At 60.2% G+C, this 20,330-nt stretch overlaps 2 non-coding genes across 2 annotated transcripts; both read right to left on the bottom strand.

Moving 5' to 3' along the window:
* Positions 1-421: 421 nt before the first annotated feature.
* On the bottom strand, positions 422-540 carry LOC131869206 (5S ribosomal RNA). The gene has a single exon (XR_009367599.1). It is a non-coding gene; the product is annotated as a 5S ribosomal RNA (ribosomal RNA).
* Positions 541-6,479: 5,939 nt separating this feature from the next.
* Positions 6,480-6,598, bottom strand: LOC131869194 (5S ribosomal RNA). Its single transcript, XR_009367587.1, has one exon. It is a non-coding gene; the product is annotated as a 5S ribosomal RNA (ribosomal RNA).
* Between the last annotated feature and the right edge of the window lie 13,732 nt (positions 6,599-20,330).

The following is a 20,330-nucleotide window of genomic DNA, read 5'->3' as shown; positions in this document are numbered from 1 at the left end:
GCGCACCTCTGGTGTGCTCCAAAGCTCTCTCCAGCTGCGTGCACCTGCCCCGGCCGCGCACCCGGCCCCGCCCAGCTTCGCTCACCTGTCCCGGGCGTCTGGTGCGGAACCTTAGAGTAAGAAACATCACCGTGCACCTTGGCCAACGTGCGCGACTCGACCGAGCGCGCACTGGCCGAGGTGCACACCGATTTCACCTGGGTGCGCGCGCAGCACCTCGGGCGCACCGGGGTGCGCGCACAACGCCCGGGTTGCACCGTGGCCTGTGTGCTCGGGGCGCCTCGGGTGCGCACTCGGTGTCGCCCCCCGCGCGCGCGGTAGTGCGGGCAGCGCACCCCGGCCCGGCCCGGCCCCGACGAGAACGCAAACGGGCAAAAGGTTTATTCAAATAGCATTGCGACGCCCGGCGAAAAACTAAGAAAGGGTGCAACACCGGGACTTCCCGGGAGGTCACCCATCCCAGTACTACTCCGGCCCAAGCGCGCTTAACTGCGGAGTTCTGATGGGATCCGGTGCACTAACGCTGGTATGATCGCACCCGTTATGAGCTTGTCGCAGTGTGTACTTAGCAAACCGCGACCCACGTGCGAATCCACCCCGGCCACCCACCCCCGTCGAGGTGCACACCCTCCCTCGCGAAGTGCGCCCCGTTCGCCAAGTGTGAGCCCTGCCCGGGTGCGCGCACCTTGCTAGGGCGTCGGGTGTGCACCCGGCCCGGCCTACGTGCGTGCACCTGGACGGGGCGTCGTGTGCGTGCAGTGTCCCGTCTGCAACGCGGTGCCCACACACCACCTCGGGCGCAACGACCTGCGCTCACATGTGGGCCGAGTGCACCTTGGTGCATGTTCGGGGCGCCTCGGGTGCACGCTCGATCTTGCCCCGGTGCACCAAGGCGCTCGGTTTGCCCCGGGTGCGCACTTGGTGCAAGGTGGGCACCCAAAATAGGGATCAAGCACCAAAACACAAGTTTCGGGATGCAAAATGGGACCCAAGGACCACAAATGCGTTCCAAGACCCATGATGGGTCCACGAGAACAAAAATGTGTTCCGAGACTTAATAAACAAATATTGGGTTTTAGGAGAAGAAACATGCTCTGATGCCCAAAACGAGAATCGACCCCGAAAAGGCCACAGGCCAAAAGTGGGATGCGAGACAAAAAAAAATGGGACCCGAGGACCAAAATTGGGTTCCCAGGTCGAAGACAGGGCAACCGGACAAGAAACGACCTCTAAGGCTCGAAATGAGTCCCGACGACTAAAACTTGACAAGAAGCACCCATCAGGCACCCAACTCGACACCCATGGGATGCCGACCCACCCGGGCTTCCACCTAGCACACCTTGGCACCCACCCACCCTCGCACCCAACCTCGCACCCAACTTAGCACCTTTGAACCCACATTGGCACTCACCCTGACCCTGGCACCTTGGAACCCACATTGGCACTCACCTTGACCCTGGCACCCACCTTTGCACTCACCTTGGGACCCACCCTGGCTCCCACCTCGGCACCCACCCAGACACCCACCTTGGTTCCTTGGCACCCACCTTGGATCCTTGGCACCCACCCCGACACCCACCTTGGCACGCAACTTGGCTACTTGCCACCCACCTTGGCTCCTTGACGCCCACCCCGACAACCACCCCGTGACCTACCCTGGCTAGGGTTGGTGCACACCCACCCTGGTGCCCACCTTGGCACCCACCCCATGACCCACCTTGGCACGCACCTTAGTACCCACCCCGTTACCCACCCTAGGACCCACCCCGTGACCCACCTTGGCCAGGGTGGGTGCCTTGGTGCGCACAACTTGCCTGGGCTGCACACCAGGGCGGGCTCAAGATGGCACCCGCGTTCCGTTTTTTTCACTATCTTTCAAAACGGAAATTTTAAAATCTCGTTTTTTTTTTTTTTTTGCCTTTTCTGGAAATTAGTGAAGGCAGCGCATCAAAGGTGCGCAATGCTGGTGCGAACCCGGGAGCGCTCCGATGTGTGCTCCAAGGTGCGGCGTGCACGAAGTCCGAGCCCGGCTTGCCCCGGGTGCGCACCTCGCGTGCACCTTCGCCGGGGTGAGCACCTTGGCTGGGTTGCGCGCCCTGGTGCGCACCAAGGAGCGCTCTGAAGTGTGCTCCAAGGTGCGGCGTGCACGAAGTCGGAGCTCGGTTTGCCCCGGGTGTGCACCTCGGGTGCGCACCTCGCGTGCACCTTCGCTGCGGTGGGCACCTTGGCTGGGTTGCGCGCCTTGGTGGGCACCATGCAGTGCACGAAGTCGGAGCCCGGTTTGCCCCGGGCGCGCACCTCCGCCAGGGTGGGCACCTTGGTGCGCACAACTTGCCTGGGCTGCGCACCAGGAAGGGCTCAAGATGGCACCCGCGTTCCGTTTTTTTCACTATCTTTCAGAACGGAAATTTTAAAATATCGTTTTTTTTTGCCTTTTCTGGAAATTAGTGAAGGCAGCGCATCAAAGGTGCGCAACGCTGGTGCGAACCTGGGAGCGCTCCGATGTGTGCTCCAAGGTGCGGCGTGCACGAAGTCGGAGCCCGGTTTGCCCCGGGTGCGCCCTGGTGGGCACCATGGTGCGCACCAAGGAGCGCTCCGAAGTGTGCTCCAAGGTGCGGCCTGCACGAAGTCGGAGCCCGGTTTGCCCCGGGCGTGCACCGCGGGTGGGCACCTTGGTGCGCATGCCTTGCCTGGGCTGCGCACCAGGGCGGGCTCAAGATGGCACCCGCGTTCCGTTTTTTTCACTATCTTTCAAAACGGAAATTTTAAAATCTCATTTTTTTTTGCCTTTTCTGGAAATTAGTGAAGGCAGCGCATCAAAGGTGCGCACCTCGCTGCCCACCACGGTGCGCAACGCCGGTGGGCACCCGGGAGTGCTTCGAAGTGTGCTCCAAGGTGCTGCGTGCACGTTGTCGGAGCCCGGTTTGCCCCGGGTGCGCACCTCGCGTGCACCTTCGTCGGGGTGGGCACCTTGGCTGGGTTTGCCCCGGCTGCGCTCCGAAGCGGGGTTATTGGAGCGCCGCCTCTTTTTTTGTCGGAGCGTTTGGTGGGGTTTCTCGCATTGGCTCTTCCCAGGCCCGGTTGCCACCCTGGCGCGCACGAAGTCGGAAGTAGGGTTAATTGCCCGGGTGCGCACCTTTGCCAGGGTGGGCACCTTACCTGGGCTGTGCACCAGGGCGGGCTCAAGATGGCACCCGCGTTCCGTTTTTTTCACTATCTTTCAAAACGGAAATTTTAAAATCTCCTCTTTTTTTTGCCTTTTCTGGAAATTAGTGAAGGCAGCGCATCAAAGGTGCGCACCTCGCTGCCCACCTTGGTGTGCTCTGAGGTGCGCACCCGGGAGCGCTACGAAGTGTGCTCCAAGGTGCGGCGTGCACGTTGTCGGAGCCCGGTTTGCCCCGGGTGCGCACCTCGCCTGCACCTTGGCCGGGGTGGGCACCCTGGCTGGGTTTGCCCAGGGTGCGCTCCGAAGCGGGGTTACTGGAGCGCCCCCTCTTTTTTTGTCAGAGCGTTTGGTGGGGTTTCTCGCATTGGCTCTTCCCAGGCCCGGTTGTTGGGTGCGCTCCCACCCTGGCGCGCGCGAAGTTGGAAGTTGGGTTAATTGCCCGGGCGCGCACCTTCGCCAGGGTGGGCACCTTGGTGCGCACACCTTGGCTGGGCTGCGCACCAGGGCGGGCTCAAGATGGCACCAGCATTCCCTTTTTCTCACTATCTTTCAAAACGGAAATTTTAAAATCTCGTTTTCTTTTGCCTTTTATGGAAATTAGTGAAGGCATCGCATCAAAGGTGCGCACCTCGCTGCCCACCTTGGTGTGCTCCGAGGTGCCCACCACGGTGCGCTCCGAGGTGCCCACCACGGTGCGCTCCGAGGTGCCCACCACGGTGCGCAACGCCGGTGCGAACCCGGGAGCGCCCCGATGTGTGCTCCAAGGTGCGGCGTGCACGAAGCCGGACCCCGGTTTGCCCCGGGTGCGCACCTCGCGTGCACCTTGGTGCGCACACCTTGGCTGGGTTGCGCGGCCTGGTGGGCACCATGGTGCGCACCAAGGAGCGCTCCGAAGTGTGCTCCAAGGTGCGGCGTGCACGAAGTCCTAGCCCGGTTTGCCCCGGGTGCGCACCTTCGCCGCGGTGGGCACCATGGCGTGCACGAAGTCGGAGCCCGGTTTGCCCCGGGTGCGCACCTCGCGTGCACCTTCGCCGGGGTGGGCACCTCGGCTGGGTTGCGCGCCCTGGTGCGCACCAAGGAGCGCTCCGAAGTGTGCTCCAAGGTGCGGCGTGCACGAAGTCGGAGCCCGGTTTGCCCCGGGTGCGCACCTTCGCCGCGGTGGGCACCCTGGTGCGCACCATGGCGTGCACGAAGTCGGAGCCCGGTTTGCCCCGGGTGCGCACCTCGCGTGCACCTTCGGCGGGGTTGCGCGCCCTGGTGCGCACCAAGGAGCGCTCCGAAGTGTGCTCCAAGGTGCGGCGTGCACGAAGTCGGAGCCCGGTTTGCCCCGGGTGCGCACCTCGCGTGCACCTTCGGCGGGGTTGCGCGCCCTGGTGGGCACCATGGTGCGCACCAAGGAGCGCTCCGAAGTGTGCTCCAAGGTGCGGCGTGCACGAAGTCGGAGCCCGGTTTGCCCCGGGTGCGCACCTCGCGTGCACCTTCGCCGCGGTGGGCACCATGGCGTGCACGAAGTCGGAGCCCGGTTTGCCCCGGGTGCGCACCTCGCGTGCACCTTCGCCGCGGTGGGCACCTCGGCTGGGTTGCGCGCCCTGGTGCGCACCAAGGAGCGCTCCGAAGTGTGCTCCAAGGTGCGGCGTGCACGAAGTCGGAGCCCGGTTTGCCCCGGGTGCGCACCTCGCGTGCACCTTCGCCGCGGTGGGCACCATGGCGTGCACGAAGTCGGAGCCCGGTTTGCCCCGGGTGCGCACCCCGCGTGCACCTTCGCCGGGGTGGGCACCTCGGCTGGGTTGCGCGCCCTGGTGCGCACCAAGGAGCGCTCCGAAGTGTGCTCCAAGGTGCGGCGTGCACGAAGTCGGAGCCCGGTTTGCCCCGGGTGCGCACCTCGCGTGCACCTTCGCCGCGGTGGGCACCTTGGCTGGGTTGGGCACCATTGAGCGCTCCGAAGTGTGCTCCAAGGTGCGCACCATGGCCCTCCAAGGTGCGCAGCATGGCGTGCACGAAGTCGGAGCCCGGTTTGCCCCGGGTGCGCACCTCGCGTGCACCTTCGCCAGGGTGGGCACCTCGGTGCGCACACCTTCTCAATGTTTTCTTGCCTTTTCTGGAAATTGGTGAAGGCAGCGCATCAAAGGTGCGCACCTCGGTGTGCTCCGAGGTGCGAACCCGAGAGCGCTCCGAGGTGCCCACGAAGTCGAAAGTCGGGTTAATTGCATTGTTTTCCCCGGGTGCGCTCCGAGGTGCGCAACATCGGTGCGCACCAAGGAGGGCTCCGAAGTGTGCTCCAAGGTGCGCACGATTCGGAGCTCGGTTTGCCCGGGGTGCGCACACCTTGGCTGGGTTGCGCACCCTTTGTGCGCTCCAAGGTGCGCACGAAGTCGGAGCTCGGTTTGCCCCGGGTGCGCACCTTCGCCAGGGTGCGCACCTTGATGCGCACGCCTTGGCTGGGCTGCGCACCTTGGTGGGCGCCATGGTGCGCACCTTTCGTGCGCTCCAAGGTGCGCACGAAGTCGGAGCTCGGTTTGCCCCGGGTGCGCACCTTGGTGGGCGCCATGGTGCACTCCGAGGTGCCCAAGATTGGTGCGCACCAAGGAGCGCTCCGAAGTGCGCTCCAAGGTGCGCAGGTGCGCGCGAAGTCGAAAGTTGGGTTAATTGTCCGGTTTGCCTCGGGTGCGCACCTTGCGTGCACCTTCGCCAGGGTGGGCGCCTTGGTGCGCACACCTTGGCTGGGCTGCGCACCCGGGCGCGCACACCTTGGCACCCGCGTTTCCTTCATTTTAAATTTTTTTTTTTTACAATCTCTCAAGTGGGAAATTCTATAATCTCAACTTTTTTTGCCTTTTCAGGAAACTTTTGAATGGAGCGCATCATTGGTGCGCTCCGAAGTGTGCTCCAAGGTGCGCACCTCTGGTGTGCTCCAAAGCTCTCTCCAGCTGCGTGCACCTGCCCCGGCCGCGCACCCGGCCCCGCCCAGCTTCGCTCACCTGTCCCGGGCGTCTGGTGCGGAACCTTAGAGTAAGAAACATCACCGTGCACCTTGGCCAACGTGCGCGACTCGACCGAGCGCGCACTGGCCGAGGTGCACACCGATTTCACCTGGGTGCGCGCGCAGCACCTCGGGCGCACCGGGGTGCGCGCACAACGCCCGGGTTGCACCGTGGCCTGTGTGCTCGGGGCGCCTCGGGTGCGCGCTCGGTGTCGCCCCCGCGCGCGCGGTAGTGCGGGCAGCGCACCCCGGCCCGGCCCGGCCCCGACGAGAACGCAAACGGGCAAAAGGTTTATTCAAATAGCATTGCGACGCCCGGCGAAAAACTAAGAAAGGGTGCAACACCGGGACTTCCCGGGAGGTCACCCATCCTAGTACTACTCCGGCCCAAGCGCGCTTAACTGCGGAGTTCTGATGGGATCCGGTGCACTAACGCTGGTATGATCGCACCCGTTATGAGCTTGTCGCAGTGTGTACTTAGCAAACCGCGACCCACGTGCGAATCCACCCCGGCCACCCACCCCCGTCGAGGTGCACACCCTCCCTCGCGAAGTGCGCCCCGTTCGCCAAGTGTGAGCCCTGCCCGGGTGCGCGCACCTTGCTAGGGCGTCGGGTGTGCACCCGGCCCGGCCTACGTGCGTGCACCTGGACGGGGCGTCGTGTGCGTGCAGTGTCCCGTCTGCAACGCGGTGCCCACACACCACCTCGGGCGCAACGACCTGCGCTCACATGTGGGCCGAGTGCACCTTGGTGCATGTTCGGGGCGCCTCGGGTGCACGCTCGATCTTGCCCCGGTGCACCAAGGCGCTCGGTTTGCCCCGGGTGCGCACTTGGTGCAAGGTGGGCACCCAAAATAGGGATCAAGCACCAAAACACAAGTTTCGGGATGCAAAATGGGACCCAAGGACCACAAATGCGTTCCAAGACCCATGATGGGTCCACGAGAACAAAAATGTGTTCCGAGACTTAATAAACAAATATTGGGTTTTAGGAGAAGAAACATGCTCTGATGCCCAAAACGAGAATCGACCCCGAAAAGGCCACAGGCCAAAAGTGGGATGCGAGACAAAAAAAAATGGGACCCGAGGACCAAAATTGGGTTCCCAGGTCGAAGACAGGGCAACCGGACAAGAAACGACCTCTAAGGCTCGAAATGAGTCCCGACGACTAAAACTTGACAAGAAGCACCCATCAGGCACCCAACTCGACACCCATGGGATGCCGACCCACCCGGGCTTCCACCTAGCACACCTTGGCACCCACCCACCCTCGCACCCAACCTCGCACCCAACTTAGCACCTTTGAACCCACATTGGCACTCACCCTGACCCTGGCACCTTGGAACCCACATTGGCACTCACCTTGACCCTGGCACCCACCTTTGCACTCACCTTGGGACCCACCCTGGCTCCCACCTCGGCACCCACCCAGACACCCACCTTGGTTCCTTGGCACCCACCTTGGATCCTTGGCACCCACCCCGACACCCACCTTGGCACGCAACTTGGCTACTTGCCACCCACCTTGGCTCCTTGACGCCCACCCCGACAACCACCCCGTGACCTACCCTGGCTAGGGTTGGTGCACACCCACCCTGGTGCCCACCTTGGCACCCACCCCATGACCCACCTTGGCACGCACCTTAGTACCCACCCTGTTACCCACCCTAGGACCCACCCCGTGACCCACCTTGGCCAGGGTGGGTGCACCCACCCTGGTGCCCACCTTGGCACCCACCCATCCTAGCACCCAGCCTGTGACCGGGCTTGGAACCCAACCTTGCACCCGTCTTGGCCAGTGTGGGTGCGCACCCATCCTGGCACCCACGTTGTGACACACCCTTTAACCCACGCACCCTAGCAGCCACGTTGGCACCCACCTTGGAACACAACCTAGCAACTTGGCACCCACCCCGTGACCCACCTTGGCATCCACCATAGCAGTCGCCCACTTGGCACCCACCTTGGAACCCAAGTTGGCACCCACCTCGGCACCCACCTTGACACTTGTGGACCCACCTTGCCACTCACCCTAGCATCGACCCATCCTAGCACCCACCCTGGCACCTTTGCACCCTAGCACTCACCCATCCTAGCACCTAACCTGTGACCCACCTTGACACTCACCCTCGCACCCACCTTGGAACCCAACCTAGCACCCACCCACCCTGACACCAACCCTAGCACCTACCCACCCTTGCACCCACCCTGTGACCCATCTTGGCACCCACCCATCCTACCACTCAACCTATCACCCACCTTCTCACCCACCTTGGCATCCACCTTAGCACCCACCCACACTGGCACCTTGGCACCCACCTCGGGCAAGGTGGGTGCACACCCACCCTGACACCCAATTTAGAACCAACCGAGCATGTTACCCACCTTGGCACCCACATTGCAGCCCACCCTAGTACCCACCCTATGACCCACATTGGCATCCACACCCTAGCACCCAGGCACCTCGACACCCGCCTTGACACGCACCCTAGCACTAAACCTGTGACCCACCTTGGAACTCACCCTAGAACCCACCCACCCTGTGAACCACCTTGGCATCCACCTTAGCACCCACCCACCTTGGCACCCACTCTAGCACTCACCCATCCTAACACCCAACTTGTTACCCACCTTGGCACCCGCCCTCGCGTCCACCTTGAAACCCACCCTAGCACCCACCCACGCAGGAGCCCACCTTGGCACCCAACCTAACACCCACGCATCCTGGCACCCAACTTGTGACCCACCTTGGAACCCACCCTAGTACCCACCTTTGAACCCACTATATCACCAACCCACCTTGGCACCCACCCTATGACCCTCTTTGGAATCCACCCTAGCACGCACCCACCCTGGCACCCACCATGGAGCGCACCCTAGCACCCACCCACCTCGGCACGCACCTCAACACCCACCTTGGTGTGCGCACTGCGCCAACCTCTCAAAGACCCTATGTGGTGCGCTCCAAAGTGTACACCTTTGGTGCGCTCCAAGGTGCGCACCTTTGGTGCACACCGAGGTGCACACCAAAGTGTGCACCGAGGTGAGCACCAAAGTGCACTCCAAGGTGCACACCAAGGCGTGCACCTTTGGTGCGGTCAATGCAAACGAATTCGGAAGTTGGGGTCGATGTCCTAATCGCTGCTGCAGACTACACGTATGAGAATCGGACAAATAGCTTTATATAGGGGAGGTGTTGCGTTTGATGGGTCGACTCCCCTGGTTGTGTGCACTGCACCAACTTCAAAGACCCTGTCTTGTTTAAGAAGTCAAAAGTTGGGGTGGATGTCCTAATCATTGCTGCAGTCTACGCATGTATGAGAATCAGACAAATAGCTTATATAGGGGAGGTGTTGCATTCGGTGGGTTGACTCCCCTGGTTGTGCGCACTGCGCCAACCTCAAAGACCCCGCATAGCAGAAGAAGTCGGAAGTCGGATTTTGGTGAGCACCAAGGCGTGCACCTTTGGTGCGGTCAACGCAGACGAATTCAGAAGTTGGGGTGGATGTCCTAATCGTTGTTGCAGGCTACACATGTATGAGAATCAGACAAATAGCTTATATAGGGGAGGTGTTGGGTTTGATGGGTCAACTCCCTTGGTTGTGCGCATTACGCCAACCTCAAAGACCTTGTTTTCGTTAAGAAGTCAAAAGTTGGGGTCAATGTCCTAATGGCTCCTGTAGGCTACACATGTATGAGAATCGGACAAATAGCTTATATAGGGGAGGTGTTGGGTTTGATGGGTCGACTCCCCTGGTTGTGCGCATTACGTCAACCTCAAAGACCTTGTTTTCGTTAAGAAGTCAAAAGTTGGGGTCGATGTCCTAATTGCTCCTGTAGACTACACATGTATGAGAATCAGACAAATAGCTTATATAGGGGAGGTGTTGGGTTTGATGGGTTGACTCCCCTAGTTGTTCGCATTACACCAACCTCAAAGACCTTGTTTTCGTTTAGAAGCCGAAAGTTGGGGTCGATGTCCTAATTGCTCCTGCAGGCTACGCATGTATGAGAATCAGACAAATAGCTTATATAGGGGAGGTGTTGGGTTTGATGGGTCGACTCCCCTGGTTGTGCGCATTGCGCCAACCTCAAAGACCCTGCATTGCGGATGAAGTCGAAAGTCAGAGTTTGGTGTGCTACAAGGTGTGGTCGAAGGTGCTCACCTAGGTGTGCACCTTTGGAGCGCAGGAAAAGTGCCCTCCAAAAGTGCGCACCTTTGGAGTGCACAAAAGTGCCCTCCAAAAGTGCGCACCTTTGGAGCGCACAAAAGTGCCCTCCAAAAAGTGCCCTCCAAAAGTGCGCACCTTTGGAGCGCACAAAAGTGCCCTCCAAAAAGTGCCCTCCAAAAGTGCGCACCTTTGGAGTGCAGAAAAGTGCCCTCCAAAAAGTGCCCTCCAAAAGTGTGCACCTTTGGAGTGCACAAAAGTGCCCTCCAAAAGTGCGCACCTTTGGAGCGCAGAAAAGTGCCCTCCAAAAAGTGCCCTCCAAAAGTGCGCACCTTTGGAGCGCAGAAAAGTGCCCTCCAAAAAGTGCCCTCCAAAAGTGCGCACCTTTGGAGCGCAGAAAAGTGCCCTCCAAAAAGTGCCCTCCAAAAGTGCGCACCTTTGGAGCGCAGAAAAGTGCCCTCCAAAAAGTGCCCTCCAAAAGTGCGCACCTTTGGAGCGCACAAAAGTGCCCTCCAAAAAGTGCCCTCCAAAAGTGCGCACCTTTGGAGCGCACAAAAGTGCCCTCCAAAAGTGCGCACCTTTGGAGCGCACAAAAGTGCCCTCCAAAAGTGCGCACTTTTGGTGCGCACCAAGGCGCTGGTTCGGTCGTTGCAGGCGAGTTCGGAAGTTGGGGTCGATGTCCTGAGCGGAGGTGCAAACTACACAGGTGTCGGAATCGGACAAATAGCTTATATAGGGGAGGTGTATGCTTCGATGGGTCGACTCCCCAGGTTGAGCGCACCGCGCCAACCTCAAAGACCCTACGGTATGGATGAAGTCGGAAGTTGGGTCCGATGACCGATTCGATTAGTAGGTATGCTCATGAGGTCGGAATTTGGGTCCGATGACCTGCCATGTGCAGGAAGGCGAATGTTGGCACTGTGCGTTGCAAGGTGCACACCAAGGTGCTGGTGCGGTCTTTTTAGTCGAGTTCGGAAGTTGGGGTCGATGTCCTGATCGGAGGTGCAAGCTACACAGGTGTGGGAATCGGACAAATAGCTTATATAGGGGAGGTGTATGCTTCGTTGGGTCGACTCCCCGGGTTGAGCGCACCGCGCCAACCTCAAAGACCCTACGGTATGGATGAAGTCGGAAGTTGGGTCCGATGACCGATTCGATATGTAGGCATACTCGCGAGGTCGGAATTTGGGTCCGATGACCTGCCATGTGCAGGAAGGCGAATGTTGGCACTGTGCGTTGCAAGGTGCGCACCAAGGCGCTGGTTCGGTCGTTGCAGGCGAGTTCGGAAGTTGGGGTCGATGTCCTGATCGGAGGTGCAAACTACACAGGTGTGGGAATCGGACAAATAGCTTATATAGGGGAGGTGTATGCTTCGTTGGGTCGACTCCCCGGGTTGAGCGCACCGCGCCAACCTCAAAGACCCTACGGTATGGATGAAGTCGGAAGTTGTGTCCGATGACCGATTCGATATGTAGGCATACTCGCGAGGTCGGAATTTGGGTCCGATGACCTGCCATGTGCAGGAAGGCGAATGTTGGGACTGTGCGTCGCAAGGTGCGCACCAAGGCGCTGGTGCCGTCGTTGCAGTCAAGTTCGGAAGTTGGGGTCGATGTCCTGGTCAGAGGTGCAAACTACACAGGTGTGGGAATCGGACAAATAGCTTATATAGGGGAGGTGTATGCTTCGATGGGTCGACTCCCCGGGTTGAGCGCACCGCGCCAACCTCAAAGACCCTACAGTATGGATGAAGTCGGAAGTTGGGTCCGATGACCGATTCGATACGTAGGCATATTGGCGAGGTCTGAATTTGTGTCCGATGACCTGCCATGCGCAGGAAGGCGGAATTTGGGTCCGATGACCGAGTTGATGGCGTGCCATGCGCAGAAAGGCGGAATTTGGGTCCGATGACCGAGTTGATGTTGATGGCCCGCCATGCACAGGAAGGCGGAATTTGGGTCCGATGACCGATTTGAAGGCGTGCCATGCGCAGAAAGGCGGAGTTTGGGTCCGATGACCGAGTTGATATTGATGGCCCGCCATGCGCAGGAAGGCGGAATTTGGGTCCGATGACCTGACATACGCATGGAGTCCGACTCGGGGGCCGATGTTCGATTCGATGACTTGCATTGTGGGTAAAGTCGGAAGTTGTGGTCTTTGACCCGATTCGATGACCAGACTTCGGCTGCTTGAGAATCGGACAAATAACTTATATAGGGGAGGTAGTGTTCTCGAGCATCCTCCCCCCGTGCCCGTTTATGTCGATTGATGCTGGTGCTCGACTGGTTGGAGCGCTCGGATGCAAAAATCTTGCACCAGGATTTATCGATTGTGATGGACACGGCAAGTCTCCTGATTGCTATGCAGGAGCTCATCGTGAATCTCTATGCGGCCTTGGTATGGACTCGACCTGCGGAATGGTTCGGCAATGGTAGTCGCTCCAACACGTCCTTGCAATGGCCACAGAGGTGATTCGACTAGAGCTCCAGTCTAGCTTTTGGGTTGCTTGGCGGACTGGTATAGCCGCGATCGAGTTCCGGCCATGAACGTTTTAGATAGCTCTTGGGCTTTCTGGGACGGAAGTCGGAAGTTTGGGCTGTTGTCCGATTTGATGACCATTCTTCGGATGTGTGAGAATCGGACAAATAACTTATATAGGGGACTGTGTTGTCTCACGCAGCCCCCTCCGTGCCCCTCTATCTCGACCGATGTTGGTGCTTGAAAGGGTTGGGATCGCTCGGATTTATAAACGTGCACCACCATTTGTCGAGTGTGAGGGACGCGGCAGGTCTCCTAAATGCTATACGGGCGCTCTCTGAGAATCTCTATCCGGCCTCGACACAGACTAGTCTTGCTGAATGGTTTGGCACTGGTAGTCGATCCAACACGTCGTTGTTGTGGCCGCCTAGGCGATTCGATTCGAGCCCCCGTCTAGCTTTTGGGTTGCTTGGCGGATTTTGCCCTATCCGCAAGTGAGCTCGGTCCCTAAACGTTCGAGAAACCCGATTGCTATGCGCCGACTCTCTTTCTTGCGAGCCTCCATCTAGCTTTTGGGTCTCTACGGAACGGAAGTCGGAATCTGGGACCGTTGTTTGATTCGACGAGGCAGACTACGGTTGTGCGAGAATCGGACAAATAACTTATATAGGGGAGGTGTTGACTGGAGCATTCTCCCCCGTGCCCCTCTAACTCGACCAATGCTGGCGCTCGAACGGTGGTAGCGCTCGGATTTTCGTTGAGCGCCAGCATTGGTCGATTTAGAGGGGCATGCGAGATTCCCGAATGCTATGCGAGGGCTCTAACGGAAATGTCTATTGGTTTCGGTATGGATGCAATTGCGAGTGGTTCGGCAAAGGTAGTCGTTCCGATGCGTCCATGTCCTGGCCAAATCGATAATTCGATTTGAGCCCTCGTATAGCATTTGGGTCTCTCGATGTGATTCCGCATTCCAGTCCCTTTGGGCACTGCTTGAGCCGCATCCCAGGGGGTTCCCTTCCCAATAATCTGCCTCGCAACCCGATTGCTATGCGGTGAGGCTCCTCGGCCGCCTCGGAACTATCTGTGTATCAGACGCATCGCGGGATAAGGGGTTGGCAACGGTAGTCGCCCCAAGCGCGTCCGATGCTTGGACCATTCCGAGGCGGCCCTGAAGCCTCTTCCGTCTAGCCGTTGGGTCCTTCTCGCCGCATCCCTTGCCTCGCACCCCGATTGCTATGCGGTGAGGCTCCTCGGCCGCCTTGGAACTATCTGTGTATCAGACGCATCGCGGGATAAGGGGTTGTCACTGGTAGTCGCCCCAAGCGCGTCCGATGCTTGGACCATTCCGAGGCGGCCCTGAAGCCTCTTCCGTCTAGCCGTTGGGTCCTTCTCGCCGCATCCCTCGACTCGCACCCCGATTGCTATGCGGTGAGGCTCCTCGGCCGCCTTGGAACTATCTGTGTATCGGACGCGTCGCGGGATAAGGGGTTGTCACTGGTAGTCGCCCCAAGCGCGTCCGATGCTTGGACCATTCCGAGGCGGCCCTGAAGCCTCTTCCGTCTAGCCGTTGGGTCCTTCTCGCCGCATCCCTCGCCTCGCACCCCGATTGCTATGCGGTGAGGCTCCTCGGCCGCCTTGGAACTATCTGTGTATCGGACGCGTCGCGGGATAAGGGGTTGTCACTGGTAGTCGCCCCAAGCGCGTGCGATGCATGGACCATTCCCAGGCGGCCCTGAAGCCTCTTCCGTCTAGCCGTTGGGTCCTTCTCGCCGCATCCCTCGCCTCGCACCCCGATTGCTATGCGGTGAGGCTCCTCGGCCGCCTTGGAACTATCTGTGTATCGGACGCGTCGCGGGATAAGGGGTTGTCACTGGTAGTCGCCCCAAGCGCGTCCGATGCTTGGACCATTCCGAGGCGGCCCTGAAGCCTCTTCCGTCTAGCCGTTGGGTCCTTCTCGCCGCATCCCTCGCCTCGCACCCCGATTGCTATGCGGTGAGGCTCCTCGGCCGCCTTGGAACTATCTGTGTATCGGACGCGTCGCGGGATAAGGGGTTGTCACTGGTAGTCGCCCCAAGCGCGTCCGATGCTTGGACCATTCCGAGGCGGCCCTGAAGCCTCTTCCGTCTAGCCGTTGGGTCCTTCTCGCCGCATCCCTCGCCTCGCACCCCGATTGCTATGCGGTGAGGCTCCTCGGCCGCCTTGGAACTATCTGTGTATCGGACGCGTCGCGGGATAAGGGGTTGTCACTGGTAGTCGCCCCAAGCGCGTCCGATGCTTGGACCATTCCGAGGCGGCCCTGAAGCCTCTTCCGTCTAGCCGTTGGGTCCTTCTCGCCGCATCCCTCGCCTCGCACCCCGATTGCTATGCGGTGAGGCTCCTCGGCCGCCTTGGAACTATCTGTGTATCGGACGCATCGCGGGATAAGGGGTTGTCACTGGTAGTCGCCCCAAGCGCGTCCGATGCTTGGACCATTCCGAGGCGGCCCTGAAGCCTCTTCCGTCTAGCCGTTGGGTCCTTCTCGCCGCATCCCTCGCCTCGCACCCCGATTGCTATGCGGTGAGGCTCCTCGGCCGCCTTGGAACTATCTGTGTATCGGACGCGTCGCGGGATAAGGGGTTGTCACTGGTAGTCGCCCCAAGCGCGTCCGATGCTTGGACCATTCCGAGGCGGCCCTGAAGCCTCTTCCGTCTAGCCGTTGGGTCCTTCTCGCCGCATCCCTCGCCTCGCACCCCGATTGCTATGCGGTGAGGCTCCTCGGCCGCCTTGGAACTATCTGTGTATCGGACGCGTCGCGGGATAAGGGGTTGTCACTGGTAGTCACCCCAAGCGCGTCCGATGCTTGGACCATTCCGAGGCGGACCTGAAGCCTCTTCCGTCTAGCCGTTGGGTCCTTCTCGCCGCATCCCTCGCCTCGCACCCCGATTGCTATGCGGTGAGGCTCCTCGGCCGCCTTGGAACTATCTGTGTATCGGACGCGTCGCGGGATAAGGGGTTGTCACTGGTAGTCGCCCCAAGCGCGTCCGATGCTTGGACCATTCTGAGGCGGCCCTGAAGCCTCTTCCGTCTAGCCGTTGGGTCCTTCTTGCCGCATCCCTCGCCTCGCACCCCGATTGCTATGCGGTGAGGCTCCTCGGCCGCCTTGGAACTATCTGTGTATCGGACGCGTCGCGGGATAAGGGGTTGTCACTGGTAGTCGCCCCAAGCGCGTCCGATGTTTGGACCATTCCGAGGCGGCCCTGAAGCCTCTTCCGTCTAGCCGTTGGGTCCTTCTCGCCGCATCCCTCGCCTCGCACCCCGATTGCTATGCGGTGAGGCTCCTCGGCCGCCTTGGAACTATCTGTGTATCGGACGCATCGCGGGATAAGTGGTTGTCACTGGTAGTCGCCCCAAGCGCGTCCGATGCTTGGACCATTCCGAGGCGGCCCTGAAGCCTCTTCCGTCTAGCCGTTGGGTCCTTCTCGCCGCATCCCTCGCCTCGCACCCCGATTGCTATGCGGTGAGGCTCCTCGGCTGCCTTGGAACTATCTGTGTATCGGACGCGTCGCGGGATAAGGGGTTGTCACTGGTAGTCGCCCCAAGCGCGTCCGATGCTTGGACCATTCCGAGGCGGACCTGAAGCCTCTTCCGTCTAGCCGTTGGGTCCTTCTCGCCGCATCCCTCGCCTCGCACCCCGATTGCTATGCGGTGAGGCTCCTCGGCCGCCTTGGAACTATCTGTGTATCGGACGCGTCGCGGGATAAGGGGTTGTCACTGGTAGTCGCCCCAAGCGCGTCCGATGCTTGGACCATTCCGAGGCGGCCCTGAAGCCTCTTCCGTCTAGCCGTTGGGTCCTTCTCGCCGCATCCCTCGCCTCGCACCCCGATTGCTATGCGGTGAGGCTCCTCGGCCGCCTTGGAACAATCTGTGTATCGGACGCGTCGCGGGATAAGGGGTTGTCACTGGTAGTCGCCCCAAGCGCGTCCGATGCTTGGACCATTCCGAGGCGGACCTGAAGCCTCTTCCCTCTAGCCGTTGGGGCTTTCTCGCCGCATCCCTCGCCTCGCACCCCGATTGCTATTCGGTGAGGCTCCTCGGCCGCCTTGGAACTATCTGTGTATCGGACGCATCGCGGGATAAGGGGTTGGCAGTGGTAGTCGCCCCAAGCGCGTCCGATGCTTGGACCATTCCGAGGCGGCCCTGCAGCCTCTTCCGTCTAGCCGTTGGGGCCATCTCGCTGCATCCCCCACCTCGCACCACGATTGCTATGCGGTGAGGCTCCTTGGCCGCCTCGGAACTATCTGTGTATCGGACGCATCGCGGGATAAGGGGTTGTCACTGGTAGTCGCCCCAAGCGCGTCCGATGCTTGGACTATTCCGAGGCGGCCCTGCAGCCTCTTCCGTCTAGCCGTTGGGGCCATCTCGCCGCATCCCCCAGCTCCTCGGCCGCCTCGGAACTATCTGTGTATCGGACGCATCGCGGGATAAGGGGTTGGCAGTGGTAGTCGCCCCAAGCGCGTTCGATGCTTGGACTATTCCGAGGCGGCCCCGCAGCCTCTTCCGTCTACCCTTTGGGGCCATCTCGCCGCATCCCTCGCCTCGCACCCCGATTGCTATGCGGTGAGGCTCCTCGGCCGCCTGGGAACTATCTTCGTATCGGATGCATCGCGGGATAAGGGGTTGTCACTGGTAGTCGCCCCAAGCGCGTCCGATGCTTGGACTATTCCGAGGCGGCCCTGTGGCCTCTTCCGTCTAGCCGTTGGGGCCATCTCGCCGCATCCCTCACCTCGCACCCCCATTGCTATGCGGTGAGGCTCCTCGGCCGCCTTGGAACTGTCTTCGTATCGGAAGCATCGCGGGATAAGGGGTTGTCACTGGTAGTCGCCCCAAGCGCGTCCGATGCTTGGACTATTCCGAGGCGGCCCTGCAGCCTCTTCCGTCTAGCCGTTGGGGCCATCTCGCCGCATCCCCCACCTCGCACCCGGATTGCTATGCGGTGAGGCTCCTCGGCCGCCTTGGAACTATCTTCGTATCGGACGCATCGCGGGATAAGGGGTTGTCACTGGTAGTCGCCCCAAGCGCGTCCGATGCTTGGACTATTCCGACGCGGCCCTGTGGCCTCTTCCGTCTAGCCGTTGGGGCCATCTCGCCGCATCCCCCACCTCGCACCCCGATTGCTATGCGGTGAGGCTCCTCGGCCGCCTTGGAACCATCTTCGTATCGGACGCATCGCGGGATGAGGGGTTGTCACTGGTAGTCGCCCCAAGCGCGTCCGATGCTTGGACCATTCCGAGGCGGCCCTGAAGCCTCTTCCGTCTAGCCGTTGGGGCCTTCCCGCCCCATCCCTCGCCTCGCACCCCCGATTGCTATGCGGTGAGGCTCCTCGGCCGCCTTGGAACCATCTGTGTATCGGACGCATCGCGGGATAAGGGGTTGGCACTGGTAGTCGCCCCAAGCGCGTCCGATGCTTGGAGCATTCCGAGGTGGCCCTGAAGCCTCTTCCGTCTAGCCGTTGGGGCCTTCCCGCCCCATCCCTCGCCTCGCACCCCGATTGATATGCGGTGAGGCTCCTCGGCCGCCTTGGAACTATCTGTGTATCGGACGCATCGCGGGATAAGGGGTTGGCACTGGTAGTCGTCCCAATCGCGTCCGATGCTTGGACCATTCCGAGGCGGCCCTGCAGCCTCTTCCGTTTAGCCGTCGGGGCCTTCCCGCCGCATCCCTCGCCTCGCATCCCGATTCCTATGCGGTGAGTCTTCTCGGCCGCCGCGGAACTATACCTGTTATTGCTACTGCATCCTTCGGCTGGTAACCTCCTCTGCCGCCTTGGAACGTTCTCTTTGTCGGACGCGTCGCGGGATAAGGGGTTGGCACTGGTAGTCGCCCCAAGCGCGCCCGATGCATAGACCGCTCCGAGTTGACCTTGCTTTCAGCCTCTCACATGCATAGACCTCTCTGAGTCGACCCTGCAGCCTCTCACGTTTAGCCTTTGGAATCTCGCCTCACAACATGATTGCTATCCTTGATGCATCCCTTGCCTCGAGCCCTGATTGCTTTCTTGGCTGCATCCCTCCTCTCCTCACAGCCCGGTTGTCATCACTGCTTCATCCGTCGCTTCATGCATTCTGGCTGCTGGGCCCTTCCCACCGCACACCTCGATTGCTATCTCTTCTGCATCACACACCCCGATTGCTATCTCTGCTACATCCCTCGGCTCTCACTTCTGCATCCTTCGCCTCCCACCTCGATTGCTATCAATGCTGCATCCGTAACCTCACACCCCGATTGCTATGCGGGGAGGCTCCTTGGCCGCCTTGGAAATTTCTGTGTGTCGGACGCACCGCGGGATAAGGGGTTGGCACTGGTAGTCGCCCCAAGTGCGCCCGATTCTTAGACCGCTTCGAGGTGACCTCGTAGCCTCTTTCGTCCAGGCTTCCTGCCTTCAACGCCCTTTTTACACCTCGATTGCTATGCGCGGGCTCGTTGGCGTCTATCACCTCTCTGCGAAGAGTGGCACGATGATTGTTGGGGTAAATCGTAGCAGTCCGATCTCTGGCCTTGGGCCATTGTGAGGGCTGATCGATTTCCTGTGCGCATCTCGTGTTCGCCCAGTAACAGACTCGACGACTTGTAATCGGTCTTGTTCCCGATTGTTCCTGGAGGTAGTCTTCGGAACTCTTGGATTTGACCTGTCACTCGAACTGTCCTCTTCCGAGGATGCTTGTGTGTGTGTGCTTGTGCCATTTCCTTGGCGGTATTAACGAGATATTAAAGAGCGGAGTGAGCGCCTCGCCCAGCTATGTTTGGGGCTCTCACTCCCTTACCCGGTGTGCGACCGCTTTGCACGTAGGTTGCGGAGCATCGCGACTCTTTCGATGTTTGGCGGTTGTCTTCCGGTGATGCGTTGGTCCCGAAGTGCACGTTACTAGCATTTCTGCCATTGTTCTCGATCTTTGGCACGTTCCTTCGTTGCAATTGGATATATATCTCCGTTTATACGCGCAGGCTTCTCCCGCCTATTCAGCGCTGTCCCACTCTCAGCACTCTCGTGGTCTCCTTGGCTTCTCTCTCCCGTGAGCGAGCTCTCTTCTCGAGTCTTTTCCATGTCCCATGGAGGTTGCCTTGCGAAATTCGGGCACACAAACGTGACCGGATAAGAGCGGAATTGCCTATGAGGAGAAGCTCACCTTAGGGAGCAGCAATGCCGAGTGTTTCGACAGAGGGTAGAGGGGGCGTTGTTTGGGCGGTTGCACAAAAGAGTGCTACGGTTGCACTGAAGGTTGCTTCTTCGTCTCCGACGAACTCTTCGAGGCAAAAAAGCTTGTATACGGGGTCGAGGTGGGACTGTTCGTGCGAGTTGCGCCACCAAAAGTGCGTAGGGGGCATATACCTGGGAAATGGATGTCTCTGAGTGGCCTTACTCGGTCGCGTGCACGGTGCATTCTCTAACGGCAGGACTGTCGCGAGCATGTGCGGTTCGGATGTTTTCGGGTAAAGGGTTCCGTACGGGATGTTCTTCCCAGGCTCCTGTGAACCGAGACTCTGCATCGTCGTGCTCCGGCTCC

The sequence above is a fragment of the Cryptomeria japonica genome, unplaced genomic scaffold, assembly GCF_030272615.1.
Source record: "Cryptomeria japonica unplaced genomic scaffold, Sugi_1.0 HiC_scaffold_238, whole genome shotgun sequence".
NCBI classification, from domain to species: domain Eukaryota; kingdom Viridiplantae; phylum Streptophyta; class Pinopsida; order Cupressales; family Cupressaceae; genus Cryptomeria; species Cryptomeria japonica.
The sequence above is the reverse complement of the archived record's forward strand: the minus strand, read 5'-3'. Positions and strand labels throughout refer to the sequence as shown.